This window comes from Arachis ipaensis, chromosome B6 (assembly GCF_059453495.1).
Source record: "Arachis ipaensis isolate K30076 ecotype BB chromosome B6, ASM5945349v1, whole genome shotgun sequence".
Lineage (NCBI taxonomy): Eukaryota > Viridiplantae > Streptophyta > Magnoliopsida > Fabales > Fabaceae > Arachis > Arachis ipaensis.
In genome coordinates, this window is record NC_142441.1 from 87,969,496 (window position 1) to 87,987,934 (window position 18,439).

Genomic DNA, 18,439 nt, shown 5'->3' on the forward strand with positions numbered 1-18,439 from the left:
TTAGCTCTCCTCGCTCCACATCTATGAGCGCTCTGGCTGTAGCTAAGAATGGCCTTCCCAATATGATTGGGTGAAGGTGAATTTCTTCCATTTCCAGTATGACAAGGTCTGTGGGAAGGAAGTAGTTCCCAACCTTCACCAGCACGTTTTTAACCACTCCAATTGCTTGTTTTTGAGTTTTGTCCGCTAGTCTGATGACTACGTCTGTAGGCATCAGCTCATTGATTTGCAGCCTCTTCATAAGGGATAAAGGCATTAAGTTGATGCTTGCTCCCAGATCACAAAGTTCTTTGTCAAACATTGTTTCTCCTATGGCACAGGGGATGTGAAAACTCCCTGGGTCCTTCCTTTTTGTAGGCAGCTCTGGTTGAATAAGAGCACTGCACTCCTTGTTCATCACTATGGTTTGTCCTCCCTTGAGTGAGCTTTTCCTGGTCAGCAGCTCCTTCATATACTTGATGTATGAGGGCATTTGTTGGAGAGCCTTGATGAATGGTATGTTTACATGGAGGGATGCAAATATGTCAAGAAACCTTGAGTATATTATCTTCTCTACACCACCATTTAGTAATTGGGGAAAGGGTGCATAGAGCCTCAGCAACTCTTTCTGCGTAATTGTGGTTTCCTGAGGATTCTCTTCCTGCTTTCCTGCTGATGTATCTTCAGATTGTTCTGATGGTTTGTTCAGCTCTTCTTCAGTCTCCTTATCACTTATAGTAACCATCTTGCAATCTTTCCATCTGACTTTCTTTGCTTCACCTCTCGGATTTTTCTCTGTGTCACTTGGAAAGCTATCAGTAGGTTTGGGAATCTTCTCAGATAGGTATCCCACTTGAAATTCCAGCCTCTTGATTGTGTCTCCCTGATTCTTGATATTGGCTTGCACCTCCTCTTTGAACACCTTGTTATCTTGAATTTTCTTGCATATGCCTTCAAGTAGGGTTTCAATCCTGGAGAGTCTTTCTTCCGATGATGGAGAGTTCAGATTGGAGGGGTGAAAAGGGCCATTTTGACTTTGGTATGGATGTTGAGGTGTGTTATTAGGTGGGTACTGATATGATCTCTGTGTGGAATATTGGTGAGTTGCATTGTTGCTGGGGTTGTGGCATCTCTGATCTTGGCCTTGATCCTGTTGATTTCCCCACCTAAAGTTTGGGTGGTTCCTCCAACCAGGATTATATGTTTTGGAGTATGGGTCATGGTGCTGCCTGGGTGAATTTCCAATGTAGTTGGCTTGTTCCTGATCACCTTCTGCCTCTTCATTCACTCCTTCTTGAGTTGCTGTTGAAGTGGTGATTGCTGCTACTTAATTCCTCTCCATCTTCTTGGTGAGGTCAGCTAATTGCTTGGTAATCATCTTGTTTTGAGCTAGCAGTGCATCCACGTTGTTCAGCTCCATCACTCCTCTAGTATTGCCTCTTTCAGAAGCATAGAAATAGTCATTCTCAGCTACAGTCTCAATGACATCTATGGCTTCTTCAATGGTCTTCTTCTTGTTCAGAGATCCCCCGGATGAGTGGTCTACTGCCTTCTTTGATTCATATGAAAGACCTTCATAGAAAATGTGCAACTGTACCCATTCATTGAACATATCTGGCGGGTATCTTCTTGTCAGGTCCTTAAACCTCTCCCATGCTTCATATAGAGTCTCACCATCTTGCTGCCTAAAGGTTTGTACCTCAGCTCTCAACCTGTTGATCTGTTGAGGAGGATAGAATCTTGCCAAGAATTTGTTTACCACATCTTCCCAGGTTGCTAAACTCTCCTTTGGAAATGATTCCAGCCATTTAGATGCTTTGTCCTTGAGTGAGAAAGGGAACAGAAGTAGTCTATAAGTGTCAGGATGAACACCATTAGACTTCACAGTATCGCATATCCTCAGGAAGGTGATTAGATGTTGATTGGGGTCTTCTTGGACACTTCCTCCGAATGAACAATTGTTCTGAACAAGGGTGATGAGTTGTGGCTTTAGTTCAAAGTTGTTGGCATGTATGGTTGGCCGTTGGATGCTACTTCCACAGTTTCCTGGGTTTGGATTGATGTAAGAACCCAGAACTCTTCTCTCTTGCCCAGCCTGATGTGCTGGACCTTCTCGGCCATGGTTGTGAGCCTCTTCTTCATGATGGTTTTCAATATTCTCATCCATGTCTGGTTCAAAGTACTCTTCCTCTTCCTCAGCACCAACTACTCTCTTTCCTCTTGCTTCCCTTCTTAATCTAAGGAAGGTCCTCTCAGGTTCAGAATCAAAGGAATTTGAAGCCCCACTTCTTCTACCTGTCATACAACCAACAAGGCACAAGCAAGAAGGATAGGTGCAGACAGTAATTTCTACAGAAATACTGTTAGCGTGAGTGATGCAATATATCAAACAGTTAGTGGGTTAGTGACTGAATTGTAAACAACTAAGAAAATGGGTAGGGGAAAGGGAAAAAAATAGCTAAATAGAAAGTAAATTACTCAAATAAACTTAAATCAAACAAAATAAAAACAAATGCTCAATCTAGTTATCCACCAATTGAATCATTGTTGATACAAAATCTATCACCGGCAACGGCGCCATAAACTTGATGCACGGAAACTTGTCTCTCAACAGATTTTCCTCGGAAAGTATACCGAATTGTCATCAAGTAAAAACTCACAATAGAGTGAGGTCGAATCCCACAGGGATTGATTGGTCAAGCAACTTTAATTGGAAGAATGTTCTAGTTGAGCTAAGCAGAAATTGGGTTGAGAATTGCAGAAAATTAAATGGCAGGAAAGCAAATTGCAGAAAATAAATGACGGAAGGTAAATTGCAGAATCTTAAATGGGGAAGGTAAATTGCAGAATCTTAAATGGGGAAGTGGAGTTTAGCATGAAAGTAAATAGCAAAAAGTAAAGAGAATGGGTAAGATCAGAAATGGGGAGTTCATTGGGCTTAGGATCAAGTTCATTTTCATCTATTCCTCAATCAATGCATTCATTGATCTCCTTGGCAATCTTAAGTGATTGAATTCCAATTTCTTGGTAATTCAATCTCTCAAATCAGATCAATAGCCAATTCCTTGGTCTAATTGCTCATGAGAAGAGATGAAGTGTGGTTACTGATTATACCACATGTATTTCCAAATCAAAGTATTGGGAGAATTATATGTCACCATATCCGCCCAAACCCCAATTTGGTCCAACATGAGAAAGCAATTCTAGCATGATCTCTTCATTCCTCTTCCAAGGTTCAGAAGAGATCCAAGTATGAATAGCTTCTTTTCCAAGATAACTACTCAATTGGATGAAAATTGAAAGCTTTCTAGTAAAATCAAGAGAAAAGAGAGAAGAAGAGTAATGAAAACTATTATTGATCCATCAAATTACAACAGAGCTCCCTAACCCAATGAAAGAGGTTTAGTTGTTCATAGCTCTGGGAATGAAAAGCATAGATGGAGAGTACATTCTGAGAATTAAACTAAAAGTTGCAGAGAAAGTAAAATACAGAGAGTAATTCTAATAATTCCAAAAGCTCTTCTTTCTAGTTCAAAGTTCTCCCTATTTATACTATTCTTCTGATCTTCTAGTTGGCTCTTCAAGTCTTTAATATGGGCCTTTGGATCTTGAGTTGAAGCAGTTATCTTCTTCAGTGGGCTTAGCTTTACTTACAGAGAGAAAGTGTGAATTAGGCAGGGATTCTAGCTTAGGACGTTAGTGGCGTTAACGTTAAGTGAAAGTGTGGGTTCGAGAACATTAGTGACAATCACCTTTTTCACTAACGTTCCTAACCCAAGGATGCTCCACATTAACTTCAACGTTAGTGGCATCAACGTGAGCACTAACGTTGCCTCTTGGTCCTTCGCACACGTTATTGGGACTTACTTTTTCCAATAACGTTAAGAATCCTCCTTTCTCCCTACGTTAGAGTTCACGTTAGTGTGGCTAACGTGACCTTTAATGTAGGCTTGCCACATCTTCGAGAACTTTAGTGACACTTACCTTTGTCACTAACGTTCCAAAATGCCCCTACTTCCCACGTTAGAGTTCACGTTAACTAGGTTAACGTGGCTTCTAACGTGGTATTGCTAGCCATCTCCAACGTTAGTGACAAAGGTGAGTGTCACTAACGTTGGCTCATCATCCCTTTTACTCACGTTAGCTTCCACGTTAATGTAGTTAACGTGGGAGTTAACGTGGCTCATAGTAGCTCATCCCAACGTTAGTGACAAAGGTGAGTGTCACTAACGTTGGCGATTCTTTGCTCCCTCCACGTTATAGTCCATGTTAACTGAGTTAACGTGGCAACTAATGTGGCTCAAAGTGGCTTAGCTCAACATTAGTGACAAAGGTGAGTGTCACTAACGTTGGTCATTCTTTTGTTTCCCCACGTTAGAGTCCACGTTAACTGAGTTAACATGGCTCTTAACGTGGCCAATATGAGCTTAGTCCAACGTTAGTGACAAAGGTGAGTGTCACTAACGTTGGCTTTATTTTCTTCTTCCACGTTAACTACCACATTAATGTAGTTAACGTGGCAATTAACGTGGGCTATGATGGCTTCGAGGACGTTATTGGCGATTACTTTTCTCATTAACATTGCAAGCTAGCTCCCCTTCCACGTTAGAGGTCACGTTAGTTAGACTAACGTGGCTGTTAGTTAGACTAACGTGGCTGCTAACGTGGTTCTTCCTTGCTTCCTTTGTCCTGAAATCAAGCAATAAAATGCATCAAAGTTCTAGTCCAAGTTATGAGACATGCATCATCTAATTTGTCATTCAATTCGTGCATAATTCTCATGAATTCATATAAAAATCACAATGTTAGCTTGAATCAAGATGTAAGTGAAATTCTACCCAAAACTTGCTTATTTCCTAAGAAAGTGCATGAAAGTACCCTAAAACCATAAAGAAAATGTCAGTGAAATTGGCCAAAATGCCCTGGCATTAGATAGTAACTTACTTCTCATCCTCGTCCGGGGGCGTTGGAATCGCATCATCATCCCTCCATGGGGCTCCAGCTAACTCAACCATCCTAGTGATCATGGTGGGAAATGGCAGAAGGCCATGGATGTGAGCACGCCACATGCTTCTCCTGATCAGCCGGGGGGAATATACCTCCTTCTCCTCCATGACACAGCCAATCAGAAGAAGCATATCCATCGGGATCTCAGAAAAGTGTGTAGTAGGCAGGACATAGTGCGCAAATATCTGCTGCCATGTCCTAGCCTCCTTAGTCAGATAGGCGAATAGCATCCCCTTGGGCCTGGTGTTGGTGGTCTCCATGACCCAAGAGGCGTCCGGCGTGGCAATAACGCTCTTCAGCGCCTCATAATCAAAAGTCGTAGTGTTTATTGCAGTCTTCGCCTCCTGATATGCACAAATATCACCAGTCCGAGGTAGGTACTGTAAAACACTCTCAATGTCTGCCTCAAGGATCGAAATTCGCTCACCCCGCAGGTGCACTGAATCTAGAGTCTCTCGAAAGAAGTTACAATAAAATTCCTTGACCCAGGAAGTGTTGATCCATCCCAAATCCCTATCAATAAAGCCAAGGCCCAATCCCTGAATACGGGCCACAATGGGTTCCTTCAGGTCGTCGGGTAAGGCCAATTTCTTCTCAATATTCAGGCCCGTCTTTCGATAGGCGGGAAAATGGAGCTCACAGTAGAGGTTTGGGAACATGTATGTATCGGTGGGTGGTTTTAGCTGATTCTCCTTATCCACCTTATTAATCGGATTCTTGGCATAATTGACGTAAGGGGAAAGGGTAAGAACTTGAGATTTCTTTCTCTTTTTGAAAGCAGTGGAATTTTCTATTCCTCTATCGGTCATCCTGAAAATCAAATATGATATATAAGCACTTAACCAAGTAGAGAATAGCAAGCAAGCACAGAGAACATAGTTATAGACCAAGAATTCAAACAATGCAAACAATATAGCACAAAACTCATGCATTAGACATATTCATCATCACACTTCAAAAGAATATTTAGAGAGTTAGGTGAACTGAAAAGTGAAGTTAGTAAGTTAGACAAGTTAGTGAGTTAGAAAGAAATGAAATTGAAAGTTAGCGGTATGATGGAGAATAGCCTAAGTAATAGAGAATTGCCGAATGTGTACAACAAGCATGCTCATATAAATGAGGGAAGTGCAGTCATTGATGATGAAATATGAAATTGCAAAAGAGGCAATTAATTGAAAATGAATGATCAGTCAATTCTTTGCAATAATTGATGCTCAAATTTGAAATGCAGGTTGTGTAACACAAATCAAAATACAACGAATTTGAGTGAGAGTGAGTTACACAAGTTGAATTCATCAATTATTTGCAATGCAAGAACCATACGCACAAAATGACAAGTTAGATTGAATGGGGAGTAAAGCACAAGAATAAGGCATTCAGCTAACTTGAAAAGTGTAAACAAGGGATGGTTTAAAGCGAGTCACAGGAAACGTATGAAATATGGAAAAACTGCCCCAAGGATACCTAAGAATTGAACTTGATGTAACTTGGTGAATACGCAATTTCAAAGCCATCAAGTTCAATCATAAGCAAGATGTTCGAGAGCAAAGCAATTCTAGAAAATTGGGCAGCATTTCGGTAGTAATTCGGACGTTTTCGGACAGCAAATAATCAGCAAGAGAGTCACATGAATATAAGGACAAGAGGCATAATCAAATAGTAGCAAAAAGTAATGTTTGTGATACCCAATTGAAGTCACAAAGCCAGACAGCAGAAAAAGAATTACAGAATGAGAAATGCCACAGGCGCAATTATCACTCAGCATGGCAATCAATATCAAACAGCAATCAATCAAAATAAGCTCAGATAGGTAAACAAGTATGGCGCAAATATCAGGCCTAGAATCCTCTAACCACATCCTAGCTACCTAACAGTAGATATCTTCTATATAACCTAGCAATCAAAACCAAATCCTAACTAACTAATAGGGGCTAACATCACTAATAACAGAAAGAAGCAATGAAAATGAAACAGAGTGGAAGCAGAGGCTGATAACCTGGAAAGCAGGGCAGAGATGGGACTTGGAATTGGGTAGGCAGTAGGGAGGAGGGGAGAATGGAAGTGCAGTGGCCGTCTCAGATGGTGGCGGCAGTGATCTCGCGGCGGCGCAGTAGTGGATTAGAGTGAAGATAGATGGAGACAGTGAAGCAGGGTCGAGGGGGTATGGAGAGAACGAGGCAGAGACAGTGAAGAGTAGGGTTGTAGTTGAGATAGGAATGGAGGGAATGAAGGGGAGACTGGGCTCACCGGTGGCGGTGGTGTGTGGCGGAGAGGGCAGAGAGAGCGAGGGAGTGAGAGAAGAGGAATGAGCGAGAGAGAGAGACCGGGGTGAGGGTGGAAGAAGAAGGGTAGGGGCGACGGCGGCAGAGGTGCGCCGGCGCGGTGGTTAGAGGCAGGATGGGGGATGAGAGGGTTGGAAGGAGAAGAAAGGTGGGTTTGGGGGGGTGGTGCGTTTGCACAATTGTTCGTCGCGCCTTAGGGTTATCCGATTTTAGAATTGACGCGGGCGCGCACCGTGCGCATCCGCGTTCCTTGAAGATTTTTTTTTGGGATGGACGCGGGAGCGTCATGTGCGCTCATGCGTGACTTGTGGAAAAAGCAAGGACGCGCATGCGCAATGTGCGCGTCCACGTGGTATGAGTTGGGCTGGGGGCTCAGTGCTGGCCCAGCACCAGCACAACTCTCTGGACGAAGTATGGGCTGGGGCCAGCCACTGAGGGACGCGTAGTGTAATGCATTCGTCCGAGTGCTTGGCCATCTGGTGAAGTGGCGCGCAAGCGCAATGTGCGCGCTCGCGTGTTTCCCCTCAACGTTACAGGGACGCGCACACGTACCGTGCGCATCCGCGTGGGATGAGTTGGGCTAAAAGCTCAACGTTTGCACAAGAGAGGCCCAACTCTCTGAAAACTCTATCGGGGTTGTATCAGCTCATGGACGCTTGTGCGTACAGCGTGCCCACGCGTCCTTCCCCTCTCTTCTTTTATTTTTTTTAAGAAACAAAAACACAGAATTTAACACTCTCCTAACCTATAAACATCCTAAAGCAACCAAAATTCAAACTTAACAAAAATCTTTAGGTTCTTGAAGAATTTTCAAAAACAAAATAAACACAACTTGCACTTCAAGTCACCTACTTTAACAACAATCTAAACTAATGCATACACTATACAACAACCTATCAATCAAAACAAAATGTAGAAGAGTATGGAAAAGAAGAAAACTACCTATAATGGTAACTCAAATCACTTATTAAGTATACATACAAGAGAATGGAAGGAGTTTACCATGGTGGGGTGTCTCCCACCTAGCTCTTTTAGTTTAAGTCATTAAGTTGGACATTTGGGAAGCGCTTGTCATGGTGGCTTATGCTTGTACTCATCCTTGAATCTCCAAGGATCATTGTACCTCAAATGGTTGATAGAAATTTGATGCATGAAAAACTTGTCTCTCAACAAATTTCCCTTCGGCAAGTGTACCGAATTTGTCGTCAAGTAAAAACTCACAATAGAGTGAGGTCGAATCCCACAGGGATTGATTGATCAAGCAACTTTAATTAGAAGAATATTCTAGTTGAGCGAATCCAGAATTTGGGTTGAGAGTTGCAGAAAATAAAATGGCGGGAATGTAAATAACAGAAAAGTAAATGCTAGAATTAAAGGACTGGAAGTAAATGACTGAAAATAAATTGCAGAATTGTAAATGGGAATGGGGGATTTGCTCATAAAAGTAAATGGTAGAAATTAAAGAGAATGGGTAAGATCAGAGATGGGGAGTTCATTCGGCTTATGAGATGTTGCAATTCTCCGGATCAAGTTCATTTTCATCTCTTCCTCAATCAATGCACTCATTGATCTCCTTGGCAATCTTAATTGATTGAATTACAATTTCTTGCAATTTAATCTCTCAAATCTTGATCAATAGCCAATTCCTTGGTCAATTGCTCATGAGAAGAGATGAAGTATGGTCACTGATTATACCACATGCATTTCCCAAATCAAGTATTGAGAGGGTTATAGTCACACACCCATCCAAACCCAATTTGGTCCAGCATGAGAAAGCATTTCTAGCTTGATCTCTTCATTCCTCTTTCAAGGTTCAGAAGAGATCCAAGTTTGAATAGCTTCTTTTCCAAGATAACTATTCAATTGGATGAAGATCGAAAGCTTTCAAGTAAAATCAAGAGAAAAGATAGAAGAAGAATAATGAAAATTAGTATTGATCCATCAAATTACAACAGAGCTCCCTAACCCAATGAAAAGGGTTTAGTTGTTCATAGCTCTAGAAAATGAAAACAAAGATTGAGAATACATCATAGAACTAGAAATTGCAGAGAAAGTAAAATACAGAGAGTAGTTCTCTTTTTCCAATCTCCAGCTCTCCTTCAACAATTCAAAGCTACTCCTATATATACTACTTCTCTCAGCTTCTAGTTGGCTCTTTAAGTCTTGGGCCTTTGGATCTTGAGTTTGAAGCAGTTCTCTTCTTCATTTGGGCTTGGCTTTACTTGCAGAGAGAAAATGTGAAGTGGGCAGAGACTTTAGCTCAGGATGTTAGGGGTGTTAACGTTTAGTGAAAATATAAGTTCGAGAACGTTAGTGACAATCAACTTTCTCACTAACGTTACTAAGTAAAAGCCACGTTAACTTCAACGTTAGTGGCATAAACGTTGCCACTAACGTTGCCTCTAAGTCCTTCGCACACGTTATTGAGACTTAACATTTCCAATAACTTTGAAAATCCCCCTTTGTTCCCACGTTAGAGCCCACGTTAACTTAGTTAACGTGGCTCTTTAACGTGGGCTTGCCATCCTTCGAGAACGTTAGTGACACTCAACATTGTCACTAACGTTCCAAGGTGCCCCTATGCCTCACGTTAGAGTCCACGTTAACTAGGTTAATGTGGCTTCTAACGTGGCCATGCTTAGCCATCCCCAACGTTAGTGACAATGTTGAGTGTCACTAACGTTGGCCATTCTTTCACTCATCAACGTTAGCTTCCACGTTAACTAAGTTAACGTGGAAGTTAACGTGGCTCCTTCGGGGGTTGTGTGGTTGCTTACAACGTTAGTGACAATGTTGAATGTCACTAACGTTGGCGTTTCTCCCCCTTTCTAACGTTAGAGTCCATGTTAACTACGTTAACGTGGACTCTAACGTGGCCACTTATGAGCATTTGCCAACGTTAGTGACAATGTTAAGTGTCACTAATGTTGGCTCACTTCCCTTCTCCATGTTAGAGTTCACGTTAACTTAGTTAACGTGACTCTTAACGTGGTCAATAATGGCTTCGAGAGCGTTATTGGCAATCACTTTTCTTATTAACTTTGCAAGTTACCTCCCATTCCTTGCTTCCTTTGGTCCTGAAATCAAGCAATAGAGTGCATCAAAGTTCTAGCCCAAGTCATGGGTAATGCAACATACAATTTGTCACTAAACTCATGCAGAATCCTCATGAAATAATGTAAAATGCACAATGTATGCTTGAATCAAGGAGTAAGTGAATATCCACCCAAAACTAGCTTATTTCCTAAGGAAATGCATGAAACTAACCTAAAAATAGTAAAGAAAAGGTCAGTGAAACTGGCCAAGATGCCCTGGCATCACAACACCAAACTTAAAGCCTGCTTGTCCCTAAGCAAATACTGGAACAAGAGAATGATGAATGGAATGCCAAGAGCAATGAGTCATTCTTGTGGAAGTCATATCACTGATTTTATGGTGGTTTCATGCATAGCAACTTAGGTTCATTCCTTTACTGGCTTTCAGACCTTTATCATGTCCTAAAACACTTACCTTGCTTACATCCCATGAGACTTTTATTCATTGGTCCCTTTATTGTCATTTCAGAGCTTATTGGTGTTCTTAGGCTAAGTGCTCTGTAAGGGGACAACTCTTTAAAATAAGCTTTCAGCCAACACTCCCGAACCAGTTGGTTCAAGGTGCTAGGTGTTGAAGCACCCCTAAGGACTTACTTGCTCAAGTCTCTCCCCCATACATACATACCACAGGCATATAGTTCATTTATTTTCCTTTTTGAGACCTTGGTGTCCAGCACCTCTTTGGGTTACTAAGTGCTTTGTGGTGAGGGTTACTCTTGATAATGGACTTTCAGCTGATAATCCCGGGTTAGTTAACCCAAGTTACCAAGTGATAAAGCACCCCTAAGAGCTTATTCATCCAAGTAGATCCCTCACATAGGAACACCACAGACACATATCTTAAGATCAAAACCATTGGTGCCTAGCCTTATTGCTTACTCTTTTTCTTTTATTTTTCCACTTTCATTATTCTTTTCTCTTTCTCTTATTAGGATCTTGTCATATACTTAGTCTTATGAGTATATTCAAAGCAAAGTATTCAGGCCCGATAGTTGTCATCCCACCTTATGGTTGAACCAACTTAGCTAACTTATGATCATACCACAAACTCATGAATGTACTCCATAGTGTGAACTCCACTCTGGTCTTTTGAAACATAAACATTCTCTCTTCATTTGATTAAAAGGGACAAGCATACAAGTAAGTAAAGTAGGGATGCAGTGACATAAAGACTAGTGCACATAGACCTATTCGGAACTTAAAAGACAGAATTTAAAAAGGGTTCAACTACGAGTAACTACAAATCAAAAGTGCATTCGGACTTCCAACTTTCAAAAATTCTGAGTACAATGGAATTAAGTAACAATACAACCTTCGGGTGATGATTTCTGGTTGCCCTCTCTCTTTGTCATCATCCTAGTTTTTGCTGCCTCGCTTCTTTGGGTGGAGGTGCACCATTTCCTCGTATGATTCCTGTAAGGTTACTGGAAGTTTTTTGTTCCTAAAGCACTTGAGACATAGTTAGCTGGCATGTATGCTGGTGCTTTTTGAACTCAATTTGGTGTGTTAACACCAAACTTAGTTCCTTGCCCAGTGCAAACATTGCACATATACAGAGAACCCCATATCTTGTTGTCAACAAAGCAATGATCACCTATAGTCTAACTTCATCTAAGTGGTTTCTCTTGATTGGATGGAGCTAGCAATGTTCTTTTGGAGTGGAGTGTAATTCTGACCAATGTCCTTTGGTGGAACACCAAACTTAGAATTACACCATCACTCTTGGATTGTTCTGGTGTGGAACACCAAACTTAGCTCCTTACAATACAGGGAAAATGACTTGTGATTTTTTTATTGAAATAAAGATGAAAGTGAAGCTACCTGAGGTTGGGTTGCCTCCCAACAGAGCGCTCTTTTATCGTTGCTAGCTCGACGAGTCCTTAATTACTTGAGATGGTACTTTACTCTGGGGTTTTCCCCCATGTTGCTGATAACAAGTCATCTTAGCCTATTTTAACTAGTCTTTTTCTTTTGTTTTCATTAGAATTATGCACTTTCTTGAGCTACAAGCAAGCCAATTAGGTAGATTTTTATGTTTCCTTTGATTGAATCAACCATGTATGAATTCATGCTGTTTCATGAGGTTTTATACTATAATTGTCACATATTATGAAAGAATGAATATCTCATGATTTTAAGCATAGCTTTGATGTGTTTGGTTGATTAATGATAGGTGAAGAAAGCTTGGAGAAAGGTTGAAGCAAGAAGGAATAGCTAGGAGTAAAGAGAAGACAATGGAATAAGTGAAATTGAACCAGGAAGCAAAAAGCTGGACCTAAAGTTAGCCTCAAACTTTTGCACAAACTTTTGGGTGAAAAGTTAGCCCCAACGTTAGCCCCTAACTTTTGGGCTAACGTTGGAACTTGAAAAACACTCCCTGGGCACCAAAAGTTTGCGCCAACGTTAGCCCCTAACTTTGAGGCTAACGTTGGCACATGAAAACTACAAGGGGAGGAGCAAAAGTTTGCGCCAACGTTAGCCCCTAACTTTTGGGCTAACGTTGGCGCCACAAGTGCACCAAGCAAGGCCAACGTTGGTGCAAAAGTTAGACCCCTAACTTTTGCACCAACGTGAGTATCAGTAAGTGATGTTGGCTGATATGAAAAGTTGGACCAAAAGTTAGACCCTAACTTTTGCTCCAACTTTTGGTCCAACTTTTGCAAAACTCCAACCCGGTTCATTTGGTTCACTTTGGTTCTTCTCCAAACTTCAAGAGCAATCAACCAAGGCCTCTTTCAACCCAATTCCACCAAGAGCAAAGGCCCAACTCAAGGCTTGAAGATCATTTGAAGAAAGTGTATAAATAGGATAGAATTCAAGTTCTTCAGGAGCTTTCCTTTTGAATTTTCATAATAGTTTTTGGAGAGCTTTGGATATTGAGTGATCTTTAATTTCTTAGTCTTGGGGAAGGAGAATTCACTTCTCTTCCTCTTCATTTTATTGCTTTCAGTTTCAATTGCAATTGTCTTGGATCTTGGGTTGGAGAATTGAAGGAATTCTGTTTCAATCTCATCCTTGGATCTCTCTGTTTATTTACTGCTTTATTGAATTTCAGTTTCGGTTAATTGTTCTTCATCTACTTTCCTTGCAATTTACAATTCCCTTGCAATTGTTCTTGTTGGATCTAGGAAGGCATTGAGATCTAGACTCGGTTTTCTAGTCTCTGGGTCCTGAGATCTGAACTTTCACTTTCTAATTCTCTGTTTACTGTTTTCATGTTCATTTACTTTTCTGCTTCAAGATCCGATTCAACCCAAATCCTCTTCTACTTCTCTGCTTGATGCAAATTTACTTTTCCTTGTTTAATTTCTGCAAATCCAAGTCCCCAATTCCTTTTACAATTCCAGCCATTTACATTTCTTGCACTTTAAGATTCCACAATTTACATTTCTTGCATTCTAAGTTTCTGCTATTTAATTTCTTGTTCTTTAAGATTCAGCACTTTAATTCCCTGTTCTCTTTAATTCCATGCAATTTAATTTCTGCAAATCACAAAACACTCAACCAAATCTTGATTCGCTTGACTAAATCAACCACTAAACTAAAAATTGCTCAATCCTTCAATCCCTGTGGGATCGACCTCACTCCCGTGAGTTTTTATTACTTGATGCGACCCGGTACACTTGCCGGTTAGATTTGTGTGTTTTGGGAGAAATTCACTTTTCCACCAAAATACTCATCAAGTTTTTGGCGCCGTTGCCGGGGATTGATTAGATTGACAATGATTAAGTGAGGTGGTGATCTAGATCAAGCACTTTTTCTTTATTTTTCTCTAATTTTGACTAACCCACTAACTGTTTGAATTTTTGCCTGAGATGACTGAAACTTCGCTTTAGCAACAAAGTGAAGTTTTCCGGGAAATTTCTGCCTCTATGCAATGCTCTTGCTTACACAAGAGAAGCAATTTCTGCCACTAATCTCCCAAGTCCATCAACTGTTTGATACTTTGTGCCAGCTAACCTTCTGAATCACATTCTGAGCTTGAAAATATTCAATCATCACTTGAATTTTTGTGACTGTGCAGATCATGGAGGGGAACTCAACAAATTCTAGCAATCATGAGAGTAATATCCCCACCTTGGATGATAATGTAACCCATAGTTCGAAGCAACTATCCATAGCCATGAATGATGTTGCCCAATGGTTTGAAGCTTTTCCACAAGGAAGCATTATCGGATGGGAAGAACTGATGAATGGACTCCTAGTCAAATTGAACCCATCACAGAGAATTGTTAAGCCAGAGGCAGAAGTGCATCCATTCACACAAGAGAAAGAAATTGAAGGTGCTCGTGCAGTAATAAGCCAAAACAAGCAGATACATCAGCAGACTCTACAACAACTGGACATGATGGCTAGAAAAATCACTGAGTTGAGACATGCTGTAGTACATACATACAACCTGACTCAAAGCTCATATGGGTGTAATCAAGCTGAACACAGTTTTGGGGCCATTAACCATGAGCAACAGAGTTATGAGCAACTACAATCTCCAAGCAATCACTCTAGCATGCTCCAACACAGGCCTCAGAATGATGTGTACAATCCACCTTGGAGAACTCATTCTAATGGGAGGGGGGTTGAGAACCAAAACCAAAGACCAAGGGACTTCAACTGCAACAATCCCAACTTCAAAAACCAACCTAAAACACACCCCCACAACAACAATCACACACACTGCCAACCCCGTCCTACCTCACCATTCGCTCAAAATGACCTTCATCAACCACCACAATTGACACAGCCACAACCACTTCCAACCTTTCAAAGAATCTATATTCTAGAAATGCTGATGGAGAGGTCCATAAAAATTCAAGAAATGATGGCAATAGAGCGAGAAGAAATAAAGAAACATCAAGAGATGATAAGCAAGAACCAGGAGGCTTCACTCAGAAGACTTGAAAGGCAGATGGAACAACTGGTTCAAAACCTTGCTGAATTGGGTGAGAAGGAGGGGACTCTGAACCCAAAGAGCCATGAAAAGAATGCTATGTTGAAAGAGAAGGGAGTCATGGAGGAAAGTAAGAGGGCTATGGAAAGAGAAACAGAGGGAAGGAAGCCCATAGCAAGAGGAGGAAACCTAAGGCAACAGAAGCCTCAACTGCCATGAGCACAGAGTGAAGGATGTCAAGCTAGTGACAATAAAAGAGCGCTTGTTGGGAGGCAACCCAACCGGAGGTAACTATCTTTTCATATTTAGTTCAATAAAAAGGTTAAGTAGTTTTATCTATACTGCAAGAAGCTAAGTTTGGTGTTGCACACCAAAACAATCTAAAGGAGAATGCAGGATTCTAAGTTTGGTGTTTCACCAAAATCCCATTATAAAACACATTCTCACTCTCTGCATAATGCTGGCTTCAAGCATGTTGGATGAACTAGTTAACTATTCTGCTATTTCCTAGTTTTCAGTTTTATTGGTTTTGAAAAAAGAAGAAAAAGAGTTTCACACATGGTTAATCTGATGCATTGGCAAGGTACTAAGTTTGGTGTTCCCACACCAAAGTAAGTACAAAGGCCCACAAATAAATCATGCAAGCTAACCATTTTTCAAGTGCTTGGGGAACAAGCAACTTTCAATATCATTGCAGAGGTCCATACAAGCTTTTGGAAGAATTAAGCATCATCAACCAAAGGAATGAAAGAGGAATGTGTGGATCAGTGATGATGATGATGAGGAGTAAAGCAAGCGAACTCCAAAAGGTTGTATCGTTAAGTGATTATCTTACATCAAACACTGCTATGATTGAGAGTGGTTTAGTTTCCCTGATTATCTATCTGCATAACATAGTTTTTCTGTAATTCAATAAGCAAGATGCTTGATCATTCACAACATTTTTCTCTTCAAAACTTGTTTGCACTCAATGTTCAAAAATGCATCACATGAAAGTTCTTTGAAAAGAAGGATTGAGGAATTAAACAATTTTGAGGCAAGCAAAAGATTAGGAGAAGTGGTGGTTCTAGTTGTATGATAATGTATTGAGGTTGCATGCTTGTGAAAACCTGCATGGGAGCTCATAGGCGGGACATGAAGTTCAAAGAAGTATTGTGGAGATTCTCAAAAACTTATTGATCCGAGAAGCAGCAAACAAAACGAAAGAAAGAAAAGAAAATACAAAAGCAAAAAGAATATGGCCCAAGGCTCTGAGCATCAATTACTAGGCAGAAAAAGAAAGAAGAAACAAAACTCAAAGAGTTGTTAGCCTAGTGAATGCTTGTGGTTGAGCTGTGTCAAGGAAAGAGGCTTGAGCAAGTAAATCCTTAGGGGTGCTTCAACACCTAATACCTTAAAACCAACTGGTTTAGGAGTATTGATTGAAAGCTTATCTAAAGAGCCGCTTTGAGACATGACACTTAGAGTCGAGGCCAAAGCACAGAAACTATAAGCTGCTTCAAGGTGACTACATATAAAGAGATCTCCATGATACCATTTGGATGAAAATCCTAAGACCTAAGACTCCCAATATGTGAGGACTAGTAAGCACTGAAGCCCTTGCAAAAGCACATGATTTAGAGTTCACCCCACTGTACCTGATCACTTCACTCACTGGATTTTACAAGTTATTCTTCAATCCATCTTAATTGAAAGAACCTTGGAGCATAAATTTATTTCTTGCTTGGGGACAAGCAAGCTTTAAGTTTGGTGTTGTGATGACAAGTTATCTTAGCCTATTTTAACTAGTCTTTTTCATTTGTTTTCATTAGAATTATGCACTTTCTTGAGCTACAAGCAAGCCAATTAGGTAGATTTTCATGTTTCCTTTGATTGAATCAACCATGTATGAATTCATGCTGTTTCATGAGGTTTTATACTATAATTGTCACATATTATGAAAGAATGAATATCTCATGATTTTAAGCATAGCTTTGATGTGTTTGGTTGATTAATGATAGGTGAAGAAAGCTTGGAGAAAGGTTGAAGCAAGAAGGAATAGCTAGGAGTAAAGAGAAGACAATGGAATAAGTGAAATTGAACCAGGAAGCAAAAAGCTGGACTTAAAGTTAGCCTCAAACTTTTGCACAAACTTTTGGATGAAAAGTTAGCCCCAACGTTAGCCCCTAACGTTTGGGCTAACGTTGGAACTTGAAAAACACTCCCTGGGCACCAAAAGTTTGCGCCAACGTTAGCCCCTAACTTTGAGGCTAACGTTAGCACATGAAAACTACAAGGGGAGGAGCAAAAGTTTGCGCCAACGTTAGCACCTAACTTTTGGGCTAACGTTGGCGCCACAAGTGCACCAAGCAAGGCCAACGTTGGTGCAAAAGTTAGACCCCTAACTTTTGCACCAACGTGAGTATCAGCAAGTGATGTTGGCTGATATGAAAAGTTGGACCAAAAGTTAGACCCTAACTTTTGCTCCAACTTTTGGTCCAACTTTTGCAAAACTCCAACCCGGTTCATTTGGTTCACTTTGGTTCTTCTCCAAACTTCAAGAGCAATCAACCAAGGCCTCTTTCAACCCAATTCCACCAAGAGCAAAGGCCCAACTCAAGGCTTGAAGATCATTTGAAGAAAGTGTATAAATAGGATAGAATTCAAGTTCTTCAGGAGCTTTCCTTTTGAATTTTCATAATAGTTTTTGGAGAGCTTTGGATATTGAGTGATCTTTAATTTCTTAGTCTTGGGGAAGGAGAATTCACTTCTCTTCCTCTTCATTTTATTGCTTTCAGTTTCAATTGCAATTGTCTTGGATCTTGGGTTGGAGAATTGAAGGAATTCTGTTTCAATCTCATCCTTGGATCTCTCTGTTTATTTACTGCTTTATTGAATTTCAGTTTCGGTTAATTGTTCTTCATCTACTTTCCTTGCAATTTACAATTCCCTTGTAATTGTTCTTGTTGGATCTAGGAAGGCATTGAGATCTAGACTCGGTTTTCTAGTCTCTGGGTCCTGAGATCTGAACTTTCACTTTCTAATTCTCTGTTTACTGTTTTCATGTTCATTTACTTTTCTGCTTCAAGATCCGATTCAACCCAAATCCTCTTCTACTTCTCTGCTTGATGCAAATTTACTTTTCCTTGTTTAATTTCTGCAAATCCAAGTCCCCAATTCCCTTTACAATTCCAGCCGTTTACATTTCT

General features: G+C 40.6%; 1 non-coding gene across 1 annotated transcript; it reads left to right on the top strand.

Annotated features, from left to right (window-relative positions):
• The first annotated feature begins 1,586 nt into the window (after nt 1-1,586).
• Nucleotides 1,587-1,693, top strand: LOC148561667 (small nucleolar RNA R71). The gene has a single exon (XR_015887695.1). It is a non-coding gene; the product is annotated as a small nucleolar RNA R71 (small nucleolar RNA).
• The last annotated feature ends 16,746 nt before the right edge of the window (nt 1,694-18,439 follow it).